Here is a 21,969-nt window from a genome sequence, read left to right as displayed (position 1 = left end):
TAAAATAGCTTTAATGAAAACCAACAACAGTATGTCAAAACTTATCAAGCAACTAAAATGTACTTAGGTTTTTACAAAAACATAATTTAGTTTGCAAATATATAATATGAGCTTGGCTATACCATAATGCCACATATCTAATATTCTTACATAATTTTACGACACATACTCTTAAGAATGTTGTTAGCACATGCTTATGAACACATACCCAAGGTTTCATCTATTGTCTCTTAGTCATCATTCGAAAAGGTTTGTCATGGGTGCCATTTTCCTTAATCCATAGTTTCCACCAAGGTCGCACCTCTTCGCTTAATATGTATACCATGTTGTTTAATGCCTTCTAAAACATCTTTCATGTATGAAAGATAGGATTATCTATATTGCTTGACCTCAATTTAGAGCACTTACATAATGACACATGTTTTGAAATGTCAATTTTTACCTAGTTTAAATTGAAAACAAGAGACAATATTGTCATAAGTCCCACCAAAAGAGACCTCATGATATTTTTGCCTACTTTAAATTCAAAACAAGAGCCAATGTGTAATCCTACAACAATATGTTATTGTGATAACCAATGTATACCAACAAATTTAATTGTAAGTAATAATAGGTTGTCTTGTAAGCTTTGTGTACCAAATAATCATTCATGGCTTAATGGGCTAACAACATTCTCATGAAAAACTTTCAAATATGTTGAAGTTATGGAGTGGCATTGTATCGATATCCAATAACCCTAGACCTGTTACATTCCATTCATGAACGATGCATGATGCATTGCTCTCTTGTGCATAAAAGAGAGCGAGTGACCATTGATGCATGATGCATAGTTCATGATTATGACACTAACAATACATGTTTAATCATTCCAAAATTCAAATTATCATCATTCTAAAAATTCAAACAATGATACATCATTCCAAAAATACAATTACGACACAATTATCATGATGCATCATAATGCAAGTTTAATTAAACCAAGCATTTAGATTTGCAAGTTACATTCCATTGACGATTGATGCATGATGCATTGCGCTCGTGTAGAAAAGAGAGAGAGAGAGAGAGAGAGAGACCATTCATGCATGATGCATATTTCATGATTATGGCACGAGCAATAAAGGGTTAATTATTTCAAAAATTTAGATTATCATTCCAGAATTAACGAACATGCTGAATCATTCCAAAAATACAATTATGGCACAATTATCATGATGCATCATGGTGCAAGTTTTATTAAACCAAAAATTCAAAGTTTACAAGTTACAAACATTCAAAAAATCATGCTCCTTTTAATGATGCATTATGTTCAAAAGTTTACATGTTGCAAAAATTCATTCAAAATTGCAAGTTACATTCCATTGATGATTGATGCAAGATACATTGCCCTCTTGAGCAAAAGAGAGAGAGACAGAAAGAGACAAAGAGAGCATTCATGCATGATGCATATTTAACAATTATAACGCTAGTAATACAAGTTTAATCATTCCAAAAATTCAAATTATCGTCATTTCAAAAAATTCGAAACATGATGCATCATTCCAAAAACATAATTAAAGCACAATTATCATGATGCATCATGGTGCACATTTAATTCAACCAAAAATTCAAAGTTTACAGGTTACAGAAATGAGGAGCAATGGAGGACATGAAGGACATGCTGAGTAATGACGAAGATGGTGCATATTTAATTAAACCAGAAATTCAAATGATGTGTAACGAGGGGTTCCCTTTTTTTCATTTTGGCCCTTCTAATTGGAGTTCATAGGTTAATTAAACCAAAAATCTAACCAATCGAAAGGGCCAAAATGAAGGACATGAAATTAAACCAATCAAAGCAATGGATATGAAGGAAATGCTGAGCAATAAAGATGATGCATGATGCATTGCTCTCTTGTGGAGGGGGGAGAGAGAGAGAGAGAGAGAGAGAGAGAGGCACCATTCATGCCTGATGCATGTGCAAGAAAAAGAGAGAGAGAGAAGCATACCGTGATCCGCTGCAAGACGTCCTCTGTGTAGGCATGGCATCTCTGTTCACGTTTTTATACAACACCAATCAACAAACAGCAACAGTCATCACCAACGGAGCAGCAGTCAACAACGGCAAGCAACGATCGACGACTCCAAGTGCAACAAACTTCTTGCTCGACCAATAGGTAAGCGACGAAGAAGCCCACCTCACCCGCAGATGAGATCGGACGGGGGAGCTCCCCCGCCCTGTGGAACACCGAAACAAGGTGGGGGGGGGCATTCAATACCCCCTGCAACTCCTATGACCGAGCGCCCCCAATGTAAAACAAGGGCCGCCCTTTTTTTCATTTTGGCCCTTCCGATTGGCCAATTCACCCTTAACCAGACGACCCCTCCCGATGTGTAACAGGCCTAAGCAAAAACTACATACAGCCTGCAAGCACTCATATTATATAAGCCAATAATTTCTTTAGTTGCCATACAATAGTAAAACCACTTTCCATTAACAGCATAAGAGGATAAGAGCAGCTTCACATGGCTCATTTGATGACTTCCGTACAGTTACTCCGAGTTATACAATGCATTTTCTAATCAGCATATGGGCAGTGTTACCATGATTATAAGCAAAAGCGAGCTAAAGTAAGGGATCAGTCTTCACACCCTGATAAGCATACTGTATGCGAAGGTTCCTGGATGGTGCACATTTTTCATGTTTGAGATAAACCATGTGAGTTTTCTGATTTTAGCCACAGCATTTGAAATTTCATATAGCTGTTCTAAGTTCTTTTCCTCTTCCAAACAAAATTATTTTCCCTCCTATACTTCTACACGGCAGACATTTGGGATTTGTTACCTTTCTTTGGCTTGAGATGATTACCAGGTAATGAATCACAGCAATTAGGGACACCTTGGAAAGCACTATTTGAAGCAGCCAACCACTGAAGATCTTGCAGAATCAGGCTCCTTACCATAGATGCTGCTTTATTTACGTAGGGAGAAACAGAATAATCAATCATGTCTGTGGCTACGTAGGGAGAAACAGAATAATCAATCATGTCTGTGGCTTACATCCTATTACATTTTGCATAGTCACTCCTGCCTGTGGCTTATATTTACATACACGCTTTAAATTTCGCACTTCCAAGTTAACAACTTTACAGGAACATTACATGTATGCACACTGTTATAGATTGAGGCATGTTAGCTCTCCACTACCAGAGATACAATGTAAACCTACAATTCATGTAGCCACTTCACATTCTACGTCCTAATCGAGGCATTTGATGAAAGATCACCTCTGAGTGCCATGCTTAAGGAATGCTCATGTGATATTGGCCAAGTTGTTAAGCTACAACGTTGTTTTCAGAGTAAAGTTGATCATTTACTCCAAAACTCTGATCACCCTCACAATAAAAATCAAAATGTTGCATTTGTTGCAACACTACTTCCACTGCATCAGGGCTCTTGATACAGCCTTGAGACTGACCCTATACTCCACATTCTTGAAAACCAAGACATCATGTGTCAAAACCCCTACTATGCACACACACTCATCCAGGTCCTCGTGCCAACCAGAACATCAGGCATCAAACTCCTTTCCCCCATGTAGTACACGCTCCTCCCAATCCTCATGCAGACCAGTGCAACTCCAAGTATCAGGTCAAGAAATTGGGATAAAGCTCCATGTTTGTATGTGCAGAAGAGAAACAAACATCTAAACAATGTGCAAACAAAATAACACAGACGGCACTGCCACAACTCTCCAGAGTCTAGTCTTCCCTCATTGCAACCTGACTAGAAAAAGAGCTTTGCCACAATCAAGCAAGCAACCAACCACAATGTCATGCAGCCTTAGAGCAGCTCGGTCACTTTGACCAACCTCCAAAAACATTGGACCAGCTCCAAAGAGCACCCATGGCACCAGCATCACCATGCTATGGCTCCAGTATCACCATGCTATGGCTCCATACAGCCAAGTTTACTGCAATATAACTAGGATCAGAACTTGCCACCTTAAGGCAAGGAAGAGATACAAGCAGCTCAGCACAGCAGCTGGCCATTTCAACCAGCCTCCAGAAACTCTGAACCAGGTACACACCAGAAGAACATCAGTACAGCCACCCAGAAAGGAAAACACAGCACATACCAGCCCAACTGTAGTAGTTCCAGATCCAGGAGCTCAAAAAATAGATTAGCCTCACAGAATACTGCACAGAGGCACACAAGCATGCAAACACCCACAGCATCCCTTGGCTGTCTCTAACAGCTTCACCACCCTCACTTATTAAAACACATGCAGCACTAGATGAGGATCCCAGCCCAGTCTTGCATTTTATGCAGAAAACGCAGCTCCTAAAGCTGACAAATCTCTCACATTATACATATAGTAACAGCTCCTGCAAGAGAACTTCTCAGATCCACTACAGTAGCTGTCATCCCAATTGCAACTTCAGCTTTAAGCAATCAAAACCAAAGCTTTGATACCATAATGGAAACCTGATGGTCATGAAATTCACAAGAACATAAGCACAATGGAAAGACATACTCCTATACAACAGAGCAAAATGAAGTTTGTGTTGAGCTAAAAATGCATTATAAACTGATGAGCTCTTTATTACAACCCAAAACTCAAATTAGTAAAATCTCACTCGAAAAGAAATGCATTTCTAGAGCATGTCTAAGCCCATAAGCCAACAGCCTTCTCCATCAGCTGGCAACCTGTTTTCAGCCTGCATTTACTGCCAAATCAACTCCTGTTCACTGCATTTGGACCTGATCTATTGTTGCTAGCCTGACATTTCATCGGCATTTGCTGTTTTCTGCTGTCGCCTGCACTGCCACATCATCAGCCAGCCTGCATTTGCAGATTTCTGCAGTCTCCTGACTGCCATGTAAGCATCCATGCTGCATTTTGCTGATTGTTCTTCCATCTACCCTGTCTGACACTGATCCACCTTTTGTGGACTGTGTTTACTGCTGCCAAACTTCTCCAAAGGTTGTCTGCTGGAGTTCAGGATCCATCAGAATACGACACTCTCTCCTACTCATATGCTCTGCCCTGGTCCTATAGAGACAGGAGTTTGAGGATCAATATTCACTTTGCATTTTGCATTGAGAATTGTATATGTTCATTCATTCATTATTTATCTTCAGTGTTCATTGTCTTTGAGTTACTCTAAACCTAACTATGTTCTTTATCAATCTGTGTTATCGTACAATTGTGTTTGTTATATGTAAATAAGCATTTCTTTACATGATATTAGAGCTAGGTACTCCTACAATAAATCTAGGCTTTGATCAAAGAGCTCATCATCAAAAACATGTTCACATAGGGAAGATGACTTCGAACACTTACACACTGCTTCATATTAGCAATTTTGTCAGCTCATGAGTGATTTTGGCATGTGGTTTAGTGGGCTAGGCATTGTAGTTATTTTAGGCAATTTATGTGTCATTATTATGGTGATTTTGGCATTTATGGCTGGCTGACCATCATTTAATGTTGGCCAACTTCATCATATTTATGGCATATTTTTCTACTATACATTCAAGCTCCATCCTCCACAGTCATTCATTCATCACTTGCAAATTCCAATGCAAGCCTCAGTGGAGAGAGGGAGCCAATGCCAATGCCCACGTTGCCAGTGACTCACTATTGTACTATCTCATGTTCGGTATATGGATTCCATTTCCCAATCATATCGTTAAGTTCTCCATTTGCAATGTTCTTTCTTCTCTCTCTCTTTTCTCTTAGTGTTGTGCAAATTGCAATCTATTACAATAATTTCCTATGCTTCCCTTATTGCATCCACTTCTAACATGGTATCAAACATCCATGTGTTTGAGCTCCAGGTGCTGTTTTCTGAAATGCACAATCTGGCATCACAGTTTTTTAATGCTGATCTACCTTCAAGTGTCTGCTGCAACCTGGTGACCATCTACTGCACCCTAGTGACCAATTTCTAGGAACTTTCAGCCTGTTTTCAGGCTTCAATTCTCTATGTCATTTACGTTGCAATCTGCATTTTCATTTTTCGCAATATTTTAATGAAGCACAACTGCATCTAATGCTCTGGCTGCCTGCGCTTTTGTACTCAGCATTTGTGTTTTCCGCGTTTTGTGCTCTTGCAGGCTGGGTGACAATGTTTTCAGCCTCTGTCAGTCTTTGATTGGAGGTTGTCAGTCTGATTCCCCCAAATTTTGCACACAGGTGAGAGAGAGAGAGAGCTTAATAAGATGTTGAACAAACAGGTGAGAGAGAGAGAGAGAGCTTAATAAGATGTCGAACAAGCATGTGAGAGAGAGCTGTATAAGATGTTGAACATTAAATAATATGGCTACAATGCATATATAAAAATGACAGTGCAACAACCCATGGAAGAGTGGGCTTCATAGCTTGCTCTGCAAGGATCCAATACAAGTGGGGAGACATTGAACTACCATGGAGTCCATAGACCTTATGCAATCACACAAGTTGAGCACACCCTCATCCTTATGCATCGAATTAAACAACTATTGGAAGGTAAACCTGTTTTATCCCCTTTAGATTTGGTGCACAGATCTACTGATTTTGTGGGAAGGACGGATAATCCACATGAGACCAGTCATTCCACTAAAGAAACCAGCACGGAGTACAAGCTTTAGCAGCAAAAATTCTTCAACTGCACCCTCTTGGGACTGAATTTGGCTGAGATCTCTTGAGGGAAGCTATGAATCAGCTGAGAAAATGGAGAGCAAGATAGAGAGAGACTCTCATCGCCAAAATTGGCTGAAATTTGATACTGCCCTATTGTGAATGATTGCTTTACTACAATTCGCCATCAACAAAAGCCCCGCATGCAAGATTGCCTATCCTTGTGGGCCCCAAACTTGCTATCACCTACAGTCTACAGAGGCTATCACCTACCTCCAATGGCCTCCTGACCAGTTGGGAGCAGCTCTTTAACAATCTCCAATGGCTGGACTAATCACCAATGGCTAGGAAATTGTAGCGACTATCATGGGGACATGAAATTTTAAGTTACTTTAATCTTCCTGATAACATTTGATTAAGTTATTAATCAAATGTGCAAGATTGTTTAACACGTGATGCACATGGCAATTATTTCATGGTAGTAGGCCAAGAACCCCAATGATGCAATGGGTATCAAAGGTAAAAGTTGTGATAGGTTATAACTTATGCGAGCCAGGCTTTGGGGGTCAGTTGGTATCAATTTTGACCCTAGGATAGTTATTTGGCCAATAAGTGTCAATGGTGACACTAGGGACTAGCATTAATTAATTAATTAATTAATGCTACTCTAAGGGTCAACAGAGGTTGGGAACCACTCTAGGTTGCAAATGCCCTAGCTAATTTAATTATGAATGGACACATTTAATTTTGGGCAAGGTCTGAAGAGCTGAAATTAATTTTCAGGATTATTTAACTCTAAAATTAATTAAATGATTGGATAATACTGAAAAATGGGTTTAAAAGATTGCCACTTGGCAAAGATGCCCATACTTGAGAAAACGTTTTTGGGAGCTGGGTCTCAACCATTCACTTAGTTTTACAACTTGGGGAGAGAGAGAGAGAGAGAGAGAGAGAGAGAGAGAGAGGGGGGAGAGCTCTTTGTCCCTTTTTTTATCAAAGAATAACAATTGGCTGCAGAAGACAACCATCTAGGGGCCTCAACAGGCAAGGGACAGCTAGCAATATAGGTGACTGCATTAGATGCACGTTGGGGCAGGCAACAAACAAATTTTAGGATTTTCTTGCAAAGAAAATCAAACATCTCTCTCATCTTGGCTTTCTCTCACTTTCTCTAATCAATTCCCAAAATCTCTCAACATTTCTTAGCCATTCTCAGCATATCTCAACCAAATTTGGAGTACAACAAGAGAATTTCTACTATAAACCCTAAAATTCTGCAAAAATTAAGAGTCTAGCAATCACCTTGGGACCCGTGCCATCAGGAGAAGGCATCATACACTGAAATCAGAACCTGAAATTTATGGAATTCACAAGGATCTCACATAACAAGCCATCCATTGTGAATTGGAGCTACATTTGGCCAATTGGTGATTTCAATTGTGCAAGTTCTAGGTGTAAATCAAGAGGCAATTGGACCAAATTGCTTGCTGATTGTGTGTACAACAAGGGGCTTTTGGAACAGCAAAGGAGATTATGGAATCTCAACTTGTACTCATTTCATTAGCAATCAAAGTTAAAGAAATACCAAAAAGGGCACCAATTTTGAGGCTAACAAGGTGTCTAATGTCCAAGATTATCAAGGTAATTGTGCATTTCAATTTATGTTTATTTGCTGATTGCTATAATTAAGTGCTTAATCAAGGAATTACCACCCTCTTGAAAAAGAAAGATGTTAGCACATATGTCAACTCATGTGTGAGTTTGTGCATGACTTAGAGCTGGGTGTTATTTATAATATTTTAGGCATTTTTTATGGTCTTCGTATTGATCATATTTAGCATTTATTATTGGCCGACCAGCATTTAATGCTGGCCGACTTGATCATTTTGAGGACATATTTTTGTCCTATTTATTTAGGCTCTTCCTAATCAAGGTATTATTTACCTTGATCCTTTGTCCTATTTACGAAGACAAAGGGGGATGTGCCTCCGGTCACAATAAAGGCCAAGGCACAAAAAGGATCAGCTTCTTTGGCTCACGAGTAGGGATTGATGACCCCTTCCTGTGTTGCTTACTAGTGGTGGTGATGACGGCATCCCTCACGACTCTCCAATGCAAGAGAGGGAGTGTGAGAGGGTGGACATATGGGGCAACCGCATCTCATCTATGTTATGACAGAGAGCGCAAGGATCGAGACACAATGTGCTTTCTCACAGCAAAGAGAAAGAGAGAGTGCAAAGTAGAGAGGAGAGTGGGCACGACACCTTTCTTGTTCGGTACAAAAAGACTAGTGTACCTCTTTAGATTTTTGGATAGATATATATGAAAGTACAAATGTACTAAGGGTGTGTTCACATCCATGCGCATATAAAAGGCACGATGGCCCTTTATTCCCAACAACCTCCCACCTAAAGTAATATACCATAAGAGGAGAAAAGAATCAACTAATTCTAGATATGTACAAAGCTGAAATACATATACCTATCCAACTCCCATCATCTGTCGGCAATGAGCAAACCGCTCTGCTGGAAGTGCTTCGTCTTTGCATGAAAGATGGGATTCCGTGCTAGCATAATAGCACTCTGACTATCACAATTGAGAACGGGTAACTCTGTAATGCCAAGCTCTCCTACCAGACGTGAAAGCCATAACGCCTTTTTGCATGCCTCAATGACAACCACATACTCTGTCTCTGTAGTAGACAATGCAACACACTTTTGTAGCTTGGAGATTCAAGAGACTGCTCCTCCTGTGAGGTAAACACATACCCAGAAGTGGACTTTCTGCAGTTCACATGACCGATATAATCTGCATCCATCAAGCGAACGACAGATACCTTCTGCTTTCCAAAACAGATGCACGAATCCTTCGTATCTTTGAGGTATCTCATAATATCTTTCACTGCTTCCCAATGCTTTTTACCAGGGTTTGCCATGTATCTGCTAACCATTCACACTGCAAAGGCAATGTCAAGACGTGTAGCAACCATAGCATACATCAAATTGCCAAGAGCTGAAGCATATGGTATCTTGGCCATTTCAGCCTTCTCATCATCAAATGTAGGGTTGTCCTCTGCACTGAGTTTCACATATGGAGCCAATGAAACCCCAATTGTTTTCCCCCCCTCCATATTGAAACGCTACAAAACCTTGGAGATATACTCCTGCTGAGATAGATAGAGTAATCCTTTTAACCTATGTCTGAGTATTTGCATGCCAAGAATGTGATTTGCATCACCAAGATCCTTCATGTCAAAGCTGCCATGAAGACTTTGCTTCAGTGAGTCCAAGGCATGAGTATCTCTGCCAGCAATCAACATGTCATCAACATACAGAACTGAGATAATCAGACTGCCATCTGCTACCTTCTTGGTGTACAAGCAATGATCTACTTGACTTCTATGAAAACCTTGAGACTGCATAAATGTATCAAACTTATGATACCATTCTCTTGGTGCTTGTTTCAACCTATACAAACTCCTTTTGAGTTTACATACCATCTTCTCTTTCCCTTTTGCCACAAACCCTTTAGGCTGCTGCATATATATGTCTTCATGCAGATCACCATGTAAGAATGCAATCTTTACATCCATCTGTATAAGCTCCATATCTTCAGCTGCAACCAAGCCCAAAATGGTTCTCAATGTAGTCATCTTGACTACAGGAGAGAAGATCTCATCAAAGTCAACTCCATGTTCCTACTTGTCCCCCTTTGCAACCAATCTTGCTTTGTACTTTGGCGAGGAACCAGAACTGGCCTTCATCTTGTAAACCCATTTGCATGGAAGGGTTTTCTGACCTTAAGGCAATTGCACCAAGCCCCAAGTGCGATTTTTCTCAAGAGACCCTCTCTCTAACAACATGGCTTTATACCATTTCTTGCTGTCCTATCTATCCATTGCTTCCTGAAAGCAAGACGGTTCACCACAGTCTGTCAACATGACATAATCAGCCACATTGTTTGCACCAAGAATGAATCTATCAGGTTGTCTAGTAGCCCTAGACGATCTTCTAACCCAATGATCATTGTTTGCTGGTTGTTGAGCCTGCAAATTTCCATTTTCAGCTTGTTATCCTAGCATTTCAGCCTGCAAATCAGCATTAACAGCTTGTTGTCCTAGCTGTTCCTGCACATTTAGTGGCTCATCATTATGGGGAATGGTTGGCTGATCATTTCCAGCATTATTTTCTGCATTTGCAGGTTCATTTACAGCAGGTATTTGCTGCTGTACAGCGGGCACATTTTGCTATCCAAAATGTATTTCTTCCCGAAATACAACCCTACGAACTTTCTCTGTTCTTTCAAGCTATTTGTGCATGCGATCTTCCTAGAAGATAACATCATTGCTGCATACTACTTTTATTTTCTCGAGATCCCATAATCTATACCCCATTTCACCTTCATCACCATATCCTAGGAAAATACATTTACAGGACTCTGTCTCAAGTTTGTTGCGTTCTTCCTTACGTATGTGAACAAATGCTTCGCAACCAAACACTTTCAAGTGTGCATACGAAGGTGGCTTGCCCAACCGCGCTTGCCCGACCCCCTGTATAGTCAAAAAACCACTCACGATGAGGGGTGACACACTCATGCATATATAAAAGGCACGATTTCCCTTTATTCCCAACAATCTATATAGATGTAAACGATCCAAAGAGGGACTTCCCTCACACATCAATTGAAGTCTTGCAGGTTCAAATCTTGGAGCTAGGATTGACATCCAAGTTTATGATGGGTTGTTCGACAGAGAACGGGACTGGTTCCTAGTCATGAGTTCACATGAGGGGACACTTTGGTGGTCTAGCCAAAGGTGGGGAATCCATGGTCACGTGTGTTCTAGAGGCATTGTTGACAGGATGTTTACGTATACTACTAGAGACATTGGGATAAAAGCAAAGATATGCTATGATCTTCTCTATTTTTAGGTACTAATGCAATTGACATCAACCTCAGGTTAATTCCGAGACACCTTAGTGGTAGCTTGCGCACCCACTGCTTGGGTATCCATGATTCTATTGTGAGAGTGCGCAACGGAAGAAGAACACGAACACAGAGGAGGAGAGAGAGACAGCAGAAAATGAAGGAAGAAAATCTGCACTGACTGTAATGAATGCTGAATACAAAACTGTGGACTGATCAGCCCCTGCACGCAGCCCGAAGCGTCAATGAGGGCACCAGATCAGGCTGATGATGACGGCAGCACCGAAGACGGAGGAAGATGACGGAGTCGGAGTGTGCACCTGCCAAAGAAGGAGGGAAGATGATAATACAATTGACTGCCAAGTGGGAAATGGCTATAAATAGCCAAAAAACCCACAAACTGGCCGACCTGAAATTTGAGGCCATAAATATGTCCGACCAGCATTTAATGTTGGTAAAAATGCCAGGAATGCTCAGAAAAATCCCGGAAAGGGTGGACAATGTCCGGCAGGTGAGGCAAGCTAATGAATGCAGAAACTGCCCCGGGAAATGCACATAAAATCCCGACTGGAGGAGAAAATGCACTGACATGCAATAAACTGAGTGCTCTAGAATGAGCTACCTCCTCCGTCAAAACAAGTGATAGACAAGTCAGAGCTCCTAAAGTCCTCGTCTGACTCAGACTGAGGCTCACAGGCAGGAGATGACAAGGCATGACAAACATGACTGCTAACATCTACTTGGTGAACCTATGTTGTATGGTTTTTGATTCATTATAATTGTACCGTTGTATTGTATCAGATCACCCATGATTTGAGAGAGGGTGTTAGCAGATATGTATCAACTCATACATGAGTCTATGCATGGATTGCATATTTAGCATTTATTGCTGGCCGACCAGCATTAAATATTGGCTGACTTGATCATTTTGTGGACATATTTCTGTCCTATTTATTCAAGCTCTTCCTCCTCAATCAATTGGTCCCTCATCATCACACTTTTGGATCTTCTACTGGGAAGAGGAGCGAATGCCGATGCCCGCAACTAGTGACTCATTATTGTATGCGACTCTCTCGTGTTGGATATATGGATTTCCCAAACATACATCTGAGTTCTCATCTGTATTGTGTTCTTCAAAGTTCCTTATTTCATTTCTCTTTGTCTTGTGTTCAGCAGTTATTACAGCACATGTTTATGATTCAATTGCTGCATCCACTTTTGGCAAAAGATTGATTTCAATAGCAACTCTCTCTTTTCCTCTCCCAATCTCCACCATGCTAGAATGAGGCTCCAACAAACTCAATCTCTCCCTCACTTGCATGGGAGGGTTTTGCCCAAAGCAATCTTCAAATTGCACACCAATTTTCGGCCTGATTATTAATTCACTTATTAATTCTTGCTCAAAAATTTAACTCTACCAATCAACAATTAAATTGGCTAGACCAATGTCACCCAAGTATTCTTGAGCATTTATTAGCCCTTGAAATGGCATTAATTAATTAATTAATATCTAGTTCCTAATGTCACCACTGACATTGATGGCTGATAAAATGATCTAGGCCAAAACTTGTAACCAAGTACCACCTAGTACTCATCAAGTGCAACTTGTTATAACTTTTGCCTTTGATACCCGCTAACATCCTGGGGTCCTTGGCCCGTAATTGTAAAATAACTAACTTGCACATCATATATACATCTCTCATTTGCACATTTGATTGACACTTAATTAAATGCTAAGAAAAGCATCAAAATTGCATGTCCTCGCGGCAAGACTCCTATGCTTACCAAGTGGCATAGGCAAGCCCAAATCTCAACCTCAAAAGAGGGCTCCATCCTGGTCGAGAAACACTATGATAGTAGTCAACCATGCAAATAGATCGAATGGATAACCTTGACCCTACCCAAGTAGAAGAGCAAGGAAAAGTCAACCACCAAGGCAATCGAAATGTGCCTATACTTGATCTCCAGAGAGGGCTTCAATGTTGACCAAGTGTCATAGGCATGCACGAAACTCAACCTCGAGAGATGGCTCCGATGCCAACCAAGAATGTGTAGGGACAACCACCAAAGTAGCAATCCACCTATTAAATGTTCAATAGTGACACTATGGGACTAGGCAATGACAATTAATTTTGGGCCCATTAATAAATTAATAATAATCCATGGCCTTGCGCTAGCGCTAGCATTAATAAATTGGCCTTGGACTGACTATTAATATTTGGAGCTAATTGAGGGTCACCAAGTGGCATCCACAAGCCCAAATCTCAACCTCGGGAGAGGACTCCATGCTAGTCGAGAAACACCACGATATCAATCCACCACGCAAATAGATCAAATGGATGAAGAAGGAAGGCTTGACCCTCCCCAACTAGAAAAGTAAGGAAAAGTCAACCACCAAGGCAATCAAGATGTGCTCGTGCTCAATCTCGAGAGAAGGCTCCAATACTAACTATGTGCCATAGGCACGCTTGCCAATGTGAAGGCACAACCACCAAAGTAGCAAACCACCTATCATGAAATGTAAACAAACTAGTAATGTAAAAAATGATGGTTAAATGATGAGAACACCTCAATTGAAAGGAAAGAAAAAGAGATGCAAAGAAAAAAATGCCCAAGCCCCAATCTTAGAAGAGAAGATACTATCTCCATCTTGATGCTAATAAAGGCAATACTCATTAAGATAAGAACCTAAAAAACCAAAACTTCCACCCAAGAAGAACTGGCAATGTATATTGTTAGTCCTAAATTGAAATACAAAACCCCACATGAAAGGACCTCGGGAGATGGCTTTGATGCTAGCCAAGAATGCAAAGGCACAACAACCAAAGTAGCAATCCACCTATCATGAAAAGCAAACAAACTAGTAGTGGAAAAAATGATGATTAAATGACAAAAATACCTCAATTGAAAGGAAAGAAAGAGAGATGCCAAGAAAAAAATACCCAAGACCCAATCTCATAGAGAAGATACTATCTCTATCTCCATGCTGATGAAGGCAATACTCACTAAGGCAAGAACCAAAAAGCCAAACCTTCAACCCAAGAAGGATCAGTAATATAAGTCCTAAGCTAAAATATAACAATACATTAAAGGATCTGTCACTAAATTGACATTACGCATTCTCTATTTAATAAATTTATATCAATAAACTAATGATTCGCTTTTCTTTAAGTGTTGATGATGACCTAGCATGGCCATGAGACCATTTAGAGACCAGTATTCCTACTGCATCACTTAATGGGGTGATCAGAGCACTGTGACGGGGATATCTCGTATAGGCAATACAAGTTATGAAGGGGGAAGGAAGTGTCTTCAAAGTATAAGAGTGTACACAAGAACTAAGGAGTTACACATAAATGAAGATGGATTGAGTTCTAAGAAGAGGAAGTGCATTACCATTGTGTATATGTATTTATGTGTGCATCTAAGGACGCCTAGGAACGTTTACTTGTGTGTAATGAGCATTGCATTCATTTGAGGTCATCCGCTCCCTTACAAGTCAAGCTTTAAGGTCTTTTCTTTCATTAAAAAATACGAGAGAGGTAATTCTCTCACTAAGAAAGACAAGAGACGTGATCCTCTGGAAGTGAGGAGAGAAGTGATTTTCTCTTTCTAAGGTCTAAGATGACACAAGCTTTTGTGGGAAGTCAATCTTAAGGTTGAGGCCCAAGGCAATCTAATGAACTCTCCTTATCTATGGCTCAAGGTGGCATGGACCATAAGTTAAGAGTAGAGTTTAAAAAGCTACTTTTCTTAAAATAGACATGGTGAATCCATTTTCAAAATATCTCACAATAGAAAGACGATCTCATAAAACGGCCCACGAGGGTTATCGAAAACTGCGAGATCTACAACTTTCGTGTTAGACATTTTTCCATCCGAACAACGCATAGAGAGATATTCGAAAATTGGTGCTCCAGAGAAGATCATGGAACAGCCACGTCTTACATGAAGATCAACATTCCCAATCTTGGCACTCAAGTCTCTCTCCAAGAAGGGAGAAGGGAAGCTCTTGGAGCCTAAAAAAGGGGAGGCTCTCCTTGGGTGTGAGAGAGGTGAAGGAAGTATCACTTTGCATGCATCCAAGAGAAGGAGAGAAGGTGCAAGTGCTGCGGAAGCCTTGCTAAAATCAAGTTCCAAGAGAATGAGAAAAGGTGTAGTGCTGCGGAAGCTCTGCTGAAATCTAGCTCCAACAGGAGATCCCTACACATATTGTGTAGAAGAGAAGGAGAGACTCAAGAAGGATCAAAAGGTGCCAACTTCCAAGTTGTGCAAGTGTTAGTCGGTTGTATACCGTGCAAGGAACTGTGATCTTGTTTCCAAGATCTACAAGTTAAGAACTCGTTTATGTGTAGCAAGGAGCTTGCCCTCTCTTTGGATTCCTTCTCTCTTTGACTGTTTGAACTTTGAACTTCAACCCTTCTCTCATCTACAAAAGGTGCTCCTCTCCTCCATGCTTCCATACCAATTCAGCAAGCACTTACAAGTTACCATTCTCATCTTCCTCTTTCCCGCACCCTATCGAAGCATTTGCCATTCTCAAATCTCATCTCCCATCCCCTCTATCCTGCACCCTATCAAAGAATTTGCCATTCTCATCTCCCATTCCCTCTCTCTCACTCTTGCTCTTTCAACTTTACCCCAACCCTCGGGCCTCTTGAGTCTTCCTCCCTTTCAACTTTCAAGACTCAAGTTTCAAGAGTCGAGACTCAAGGCCCTCTCTCTCTCTCTCTCTCTCTCTCTCTCTCTCTCTCTCTCTCTCTCTCTCTCTCTCTCTATATATATATATATATATATATATATATATATATATATATATATATATACGTCATCGACACCATGACTCGTGCGAAGCACGAGGCCTTTAATTTGCATGCGATCCATGTGGAGAGGGACATAAAGAAGTCCAACTCCCACCATTGAACATGCAAGTATTGCGGGAAGCGCTATACAAGTGGTGCAACTCGGCTTCTCCAACATCTTTCCAAGACAGGGGGGCAAGTTGCTCCATGCAAGGACATCCATCAAAACATTGCGGAGGAGATTCTCGCCAAGATGAAAGGGGGATCCACAAGAGGAGGAGGAAGTGGCTTATCGGCACCAACTCCTATGCCTACTAACGAGAAAGTATCCAATGTGGATGTATCTTCAACCGATGGAGGAGAGGCCTCTACCATTGGTGGTGGGGACTCCCCATTTGCATCTGGCTCCGGTAAAAGACAAAGAGTGGAGGCTCATGCGATGCCGGAGAAACAATCGTCTCTCTCTCAAGCTCCCGGTCATGTTCGTGGATCAGTTGCCTTTCTTAGAGAAAAGCAACGACTTGCGGACGTTGAAATTGCATGCAGGGTGATTAAGTGCAATCTTGCATTCAATGTCCTAAAGCAAGAGCAATGGAAGAAGATGGTAAAAGCCATTGCCAATGTGGGTCCATGCGAAGGATGGACCGATGTCACATACAACGACATGAGGACGAGAAAGATTGATGAAGAGAAGGAGAGGATTGATAGAGCCCTTGATTCTATTCGGGCCGCATGGATAAAATATGGTTGCTCCATTCTCACCGACGGATGGAGTCATCGTAAGAAACGGGGCATCATCAACATACTCATCTCATGTCCACTCGGCACTTACTTTTTGCGGGCCGTAGATACCGGCAAGAGGGGGAGAAAAACGACGGACGCATTCATCTACCGCCACATTCGACAAGCTATCATTGAGGTATACATTGCAATTTTCGTTTTAAATTTGTTTCACTTTCTTTCATTATGATAATATCATGATTCATAATTGAAATTTGATTCATACATAACTTGTAATTTGTAAATTGTGGTTGTAGGTGGGCCCCTCAAATGTGGTGCAAGTTGTTACCAACAATGCATCGAATTATCGGCGCATGGGCCGTTTGCTTGAGGCCGAGTTCCCTACAATTGTGTGGACTCCATGTGCAAGTCATTGTTTGGACTTGCTCATGGAGGACATTGGAAAGCTCAAGTGGATGAAGAGGGTGGTCTGCAAAGCTACATCAATTGTCACATTCTTCACGGTAAAGGTAAAGGTGCTTGCGATGTATCATGAGTATAGCACACTGGAGTTGAAGAAGCCTTCTTCAACTCGCTTTGATTACATGTGGCTATTGCTGAAGCGCCTTTATGAGGTGCGGTCCGCCTTGCACCAAACAGTGGTGTCCACTCTATGGAATGAGTGGGATGAGCATGAGACAAAGGAGGCCAAAGCCATGCAACGCTTATGCCTTAATGAGCAATTTTGGCAAAAAGTCCATGTCATCGTCATTGTCAATCCTTCCTTTTATAGGGTGTTACATATGAGTGATTGCGAGGGGTCCACCATGGGCCTTCTCGTTCACTTCTTTAGAGCCGCATTGACAGAGGCACGTGCTTGTACAGTGATCACAGAGACACAACGTGCACATGTTTTAGAGATAGCAACGAGAAGATGGGCGTGGATGCATAAGCCTATCCATGGTTTTGTCGCATTGGTACATCTAGTCTACAAGTCACCAGCGGTCATGGATGATAGAGAGTTCTATTCAGACCAGCTTGCTTATTTGACTCGTGTGGTCCCTATTGATGACCACAATGCAGTGCTAAAGGAGCTAGGATGCTATACAGATCAAAGAGGACATGTGGCTTTTGCTTCTTCCAATTGTTGGAGGAGAGAGTCGCTTGTGAAGCCTTTATTTTGGTGGCAAAACTTTGGATGCGCACTAGAGACCCTCCAACCCTTAGCCATGAGGGTCCTTGCCCAAGATTGCTCTTCGGGTGCATGTGAGAGAAACTGGACGACAGTTAGAGCGGCTAGTCTATTGCCGCACTAACTTACGCATGATGAGGGCTATAATGAGCATGGGTAATCCAAAGCAGGTAAAGTTTAAACACTTAACCATAACATTTAAAATTTGTTGTTTTAACTTTTAAACTTTGAACTTTGAAGTTTAAACTTTATACTTTACGATTTAGACTTTAGCATTTACAATGATCAAACTTACGTGCATCACTACATTGTATAGATGAATGTTGATACATTCAAGTTGACGGGCGACACTCTTCCGAGTATACATAAGGAGGTGGATGAGAAGATGATTTTTGTAGAGCTCTATAGAGAGCTTATAGCAGCCGATACTCGTGATACTCGCAATCAGCATGCTCGTGGGCAAGAAATTCGAGTAGGTGGTAGCAGGAGCATGGTCATTCGACCCCCTCCATCATTGAGGAGGGGTGGTTCGAGTGGCTTGCAAACATATGTAAGGCGGGGCTCTAGTAGCTCACATCCTGTGCCTCATGATGACATCCCCCTCTTGCCTACACAGCCGTCACCTAGAAAGCCATCATTTGATGATGATGGTAACCTCATCAGTGAGGATGAGTATGAGTCTGTCTTATCATAGGATACCAAGGAGTCATCTTCAGACTCTCTTGATGAGCACTCAGATGGTTCTGATGATGATGATGATGATGATAGTAATGTCTCATCATAGATTCATTATTCATATGACATAGGTCTCTCTTTTTTTTTGTATCAAATATACTAGACTGTAGTTGTATCGCATGTTTTGCATAGCCCATGCGACCGCGATGATCACCCTCATGTATTCATCTTATTATGTAATGAAATGGCTATTTCCACTTTAAACATATATTCTATGACCTATCATTGAATGATTTATGGTTTTTGTTATTTTAAAAATCATCTTAATTTTTTTTCGTACTAATATCGTACCGTACCTTATAAAATCATAAGGTACCAATTAGTACCGTATTTTATCGTACCGTACCGTATCGTATCTTTCGTACCTGACAACTATGGAAATTCTTGAAGTACATCAATTGATTGACAGCTTAAGGACAAGAGAAAAAGCTACTTATGAAGGACGGGGTCCTCCAAAAGATGGTGATACTAGAGAAAACACCATTGCGCCAAATGATGGTGAAGGTGCAAAGCACCCAATTGCTGAGAAGCTTCCTAGAAGGAAAAATGACTCTCAGGTCAAGAAGAGTAAAAAGACCTCACCTCGAGTGAGACGGATAGGGAGAAAGTCATCTCCCTCAGCAACCAGCTACTCCCCTGATTACTCAAGTTCCTCCTCCTCATCATCATCTTCTAGTTCCTACTCTCTTGGTTCTAAGTCTTGTGCAATCTACAAGCAGACAAAGAGGGAACATAAGAGGAGCAAGCTTAAGAAGACTAAGACTTTCAAGTCTGGGGATAAGGACATAAAGTTTGACTCTTACTCCGGTAAGAGAGATCCTGCTAAGGCGTTAGCATTTCTCAGGCAATTTGAAGTTGCTTTTTTTTTATGGTAATTTCTCAAAAAAGTCCAAGCTCAAGCATGTAGACATGCACTTAAAAGACACCATTAGCAATTGGTGGTTGACTCTTATTTTGGAGGGAAAAAAACCTACAGCTTGGGAAAAGTTCAAAAAGAAGTTTTATTCTCAATTATTGCCTCCTGATTTTGAGAATGATATCAAGGAGTGGGATTGGCTATGCCAGAAAGAGCATGAGAAGGTCACTAATTATGTGGACAAGTTTTGGTCTACTCTTCTCAAGGTTACTCCTTTCATGGAGATCAACGATGAAGAGAAGAAAATGAAGTTTGAACTTGGCCTACTCCCTCATTTACACAGAACCATAAAGGTGTATCCACATGAAACCTTATCTTGCATGATGGAGTCTGCCATTATAGCTGAAAGTTTGCATACACCTGGTAAAGTTGGAGATGAGTTCTTATAGAGCTAAACAAGAGCAACTCTATGAGCAAACAAGAGATAGGACTAATCGAAGAAGACCTACCTCTACCCATGACCAATATTCAAAGCCAGAGGATAACAAGAAAAAACGCAATTATCTCTCACCCTTTGAGATACAAAAGTACAAAGAGGAAGGAAGGTGCTTTCTTTGTAGTGAGTTAGGACACATGAAGCCTGATTGTCCTCACAAAAGGAAAAAAGCAAATGTGATTAAAGATCCTCCTTCGCCATCCTCAAATTCTATTTTGAATGTGCAAGCTAACACTCATTCAAATGAGAAGAAGAGATAACTCTTAAAGGGTTGCGAGACACTCAACAATTAACAAGTTTTAATACTCTTTGATCCAAGGACCACAAATAATTTTATGTCAACAAATGCTACTGAAAGGCTACAAATTCCACCGGATCGATTGGGAATACTGATTGGATTAAGTTCAACATTTGAAGGACTTACAACCAATTCTACTCCTATACACGGAAAGTTGAAATCTTAGAATTGAGGATTACCATGACCAAGAATCTTTTCTACTTGCACCCATTGGTAAATGTGATGTTATCTTAGGTATGCCTTGGCATTACAAGATTAGACCTCTTCTCGATTTTATTAAGAAGACCCTTGTATTTCAATTCAAGAGTCAAAACATAGTATGCATTGCTGATGCTGGAGATTGGCCTGTGCCAATGGTTAGTCATGTTAGCATTTCTAAAGAAATGAAGAAAGCTATTTCTACGTACATGATTTTTGTGAGAGAGTCAAAAGAAGCTAATGACTCAAGGGCACTTGATGCCTCTAATGAACACACGATACCAACTAATGCTTCCAAGTCTTAGACTTTAAAAGAACCCCTCTCTTTAATTGATCAAGCCAGACATGATTTTGTTAAACAATATGAAGATTGTTTTGGTGATTCACTCCCAAGAGAGTTACCTCCTAAGCACCCAGAAAATCACACAATTGATCTTATCCCAGGCAGTTTACCACCTAGCCAACCGCCTTACCAAGTAAGTGCAAGCCAGCAAGAGAAGATCCTAAAACAAGTAAACAAACTGTTGAAAAAAGGGTTAGTTCAACCTAGCTCTTCTCCATACTACTCTCCAGTCTTACTTGCTCAAAAGAAAGACCGTTCTTTTCGTATGTGCATAGACTACAGATCTTTGAACAAGATCACAATCAAGAATCATTTTCCTATCCCAAGGATAAATGATATCTTGGATAAGTTGCAAGGGGCTAGTATCTTTAATCATATTGATCTCAAGAGCGGCTATCACCAGATACAGATAGCACCTGAAGATGTTCATAAGACAGCTTTTCATACAACGTTTGGACTATACAAGTTCTTAATCATGCCATTTGGTTTGACTAATACACCCGCCACATTCAATCGAATGGAGAGAATTTTCAAACCTCACTCAAAGTTCACAAGTGTCTTCTTTGATAACATTCTAATATTTTCATGGTTTGAAAAAGAGCATAGAAAACATCTATCTATTGTTTTTCAAGAGCTTCACAAGTATAGACTACAAGTCAATGCTAAGAAGAGTGAATTTTTCCTTTCAGAAATTCATTACTTGGGCCATATTGTTTCTCACAATCTGGTGAGAATGGATCCTGAGAAGATTTGAGCCATTGTTGATTGGCCTACACCTACTTCTGTACATGAAGTTAGAAGTTTC

General features: G+C 40.7%; 1 protein-coding gene and 1 pseudogene across 1 annotated transcript in view; one reads left to right on the top strand and one right to left on the bottom strand.

The window, feature by feature from the left end:
* Positions 1-473: 473 nt before the first annotated feature.
* LOC148021341 (uncharacterized) overlaps positions 474-21,969 on the bottom strand; it is a 30,674-nt gene continuing 9,178 nt past the window's right edge. Inside the window, exon 2 of the mRNA XM_087699218.1 lies at positions 474-5,032. The gene's annotated coding sequence lies outside the window, so the exon portion shown is untranslated. The remainder of the gene's footprint in view (positions 5,033-21,969) is intronic.
* LOC148021342 (uncharacterized) lies at positions 16,364-17,507 on the top strand (annotated as a pseudogene).

Source organism: Lygodium microphyllum, chromosome 18 (assembly GCF_053477565.2).
Source record: "Lygodium microphyllum isolate KBCC chromosome 18, Lygodium_microphyllum_v1.1.10, whole genome shotgun sequence".
Taxonomy (NCBI): Eukaryota; Viridiplantae; Streptophyta; class Polypodiopsida; order Schizaeales; family Lygodiaceae; genus Lygodium; species Lygodium microphyllum.
This window is presented reverse-complemented; position numbering and strand designations above follow the sequence as displayed.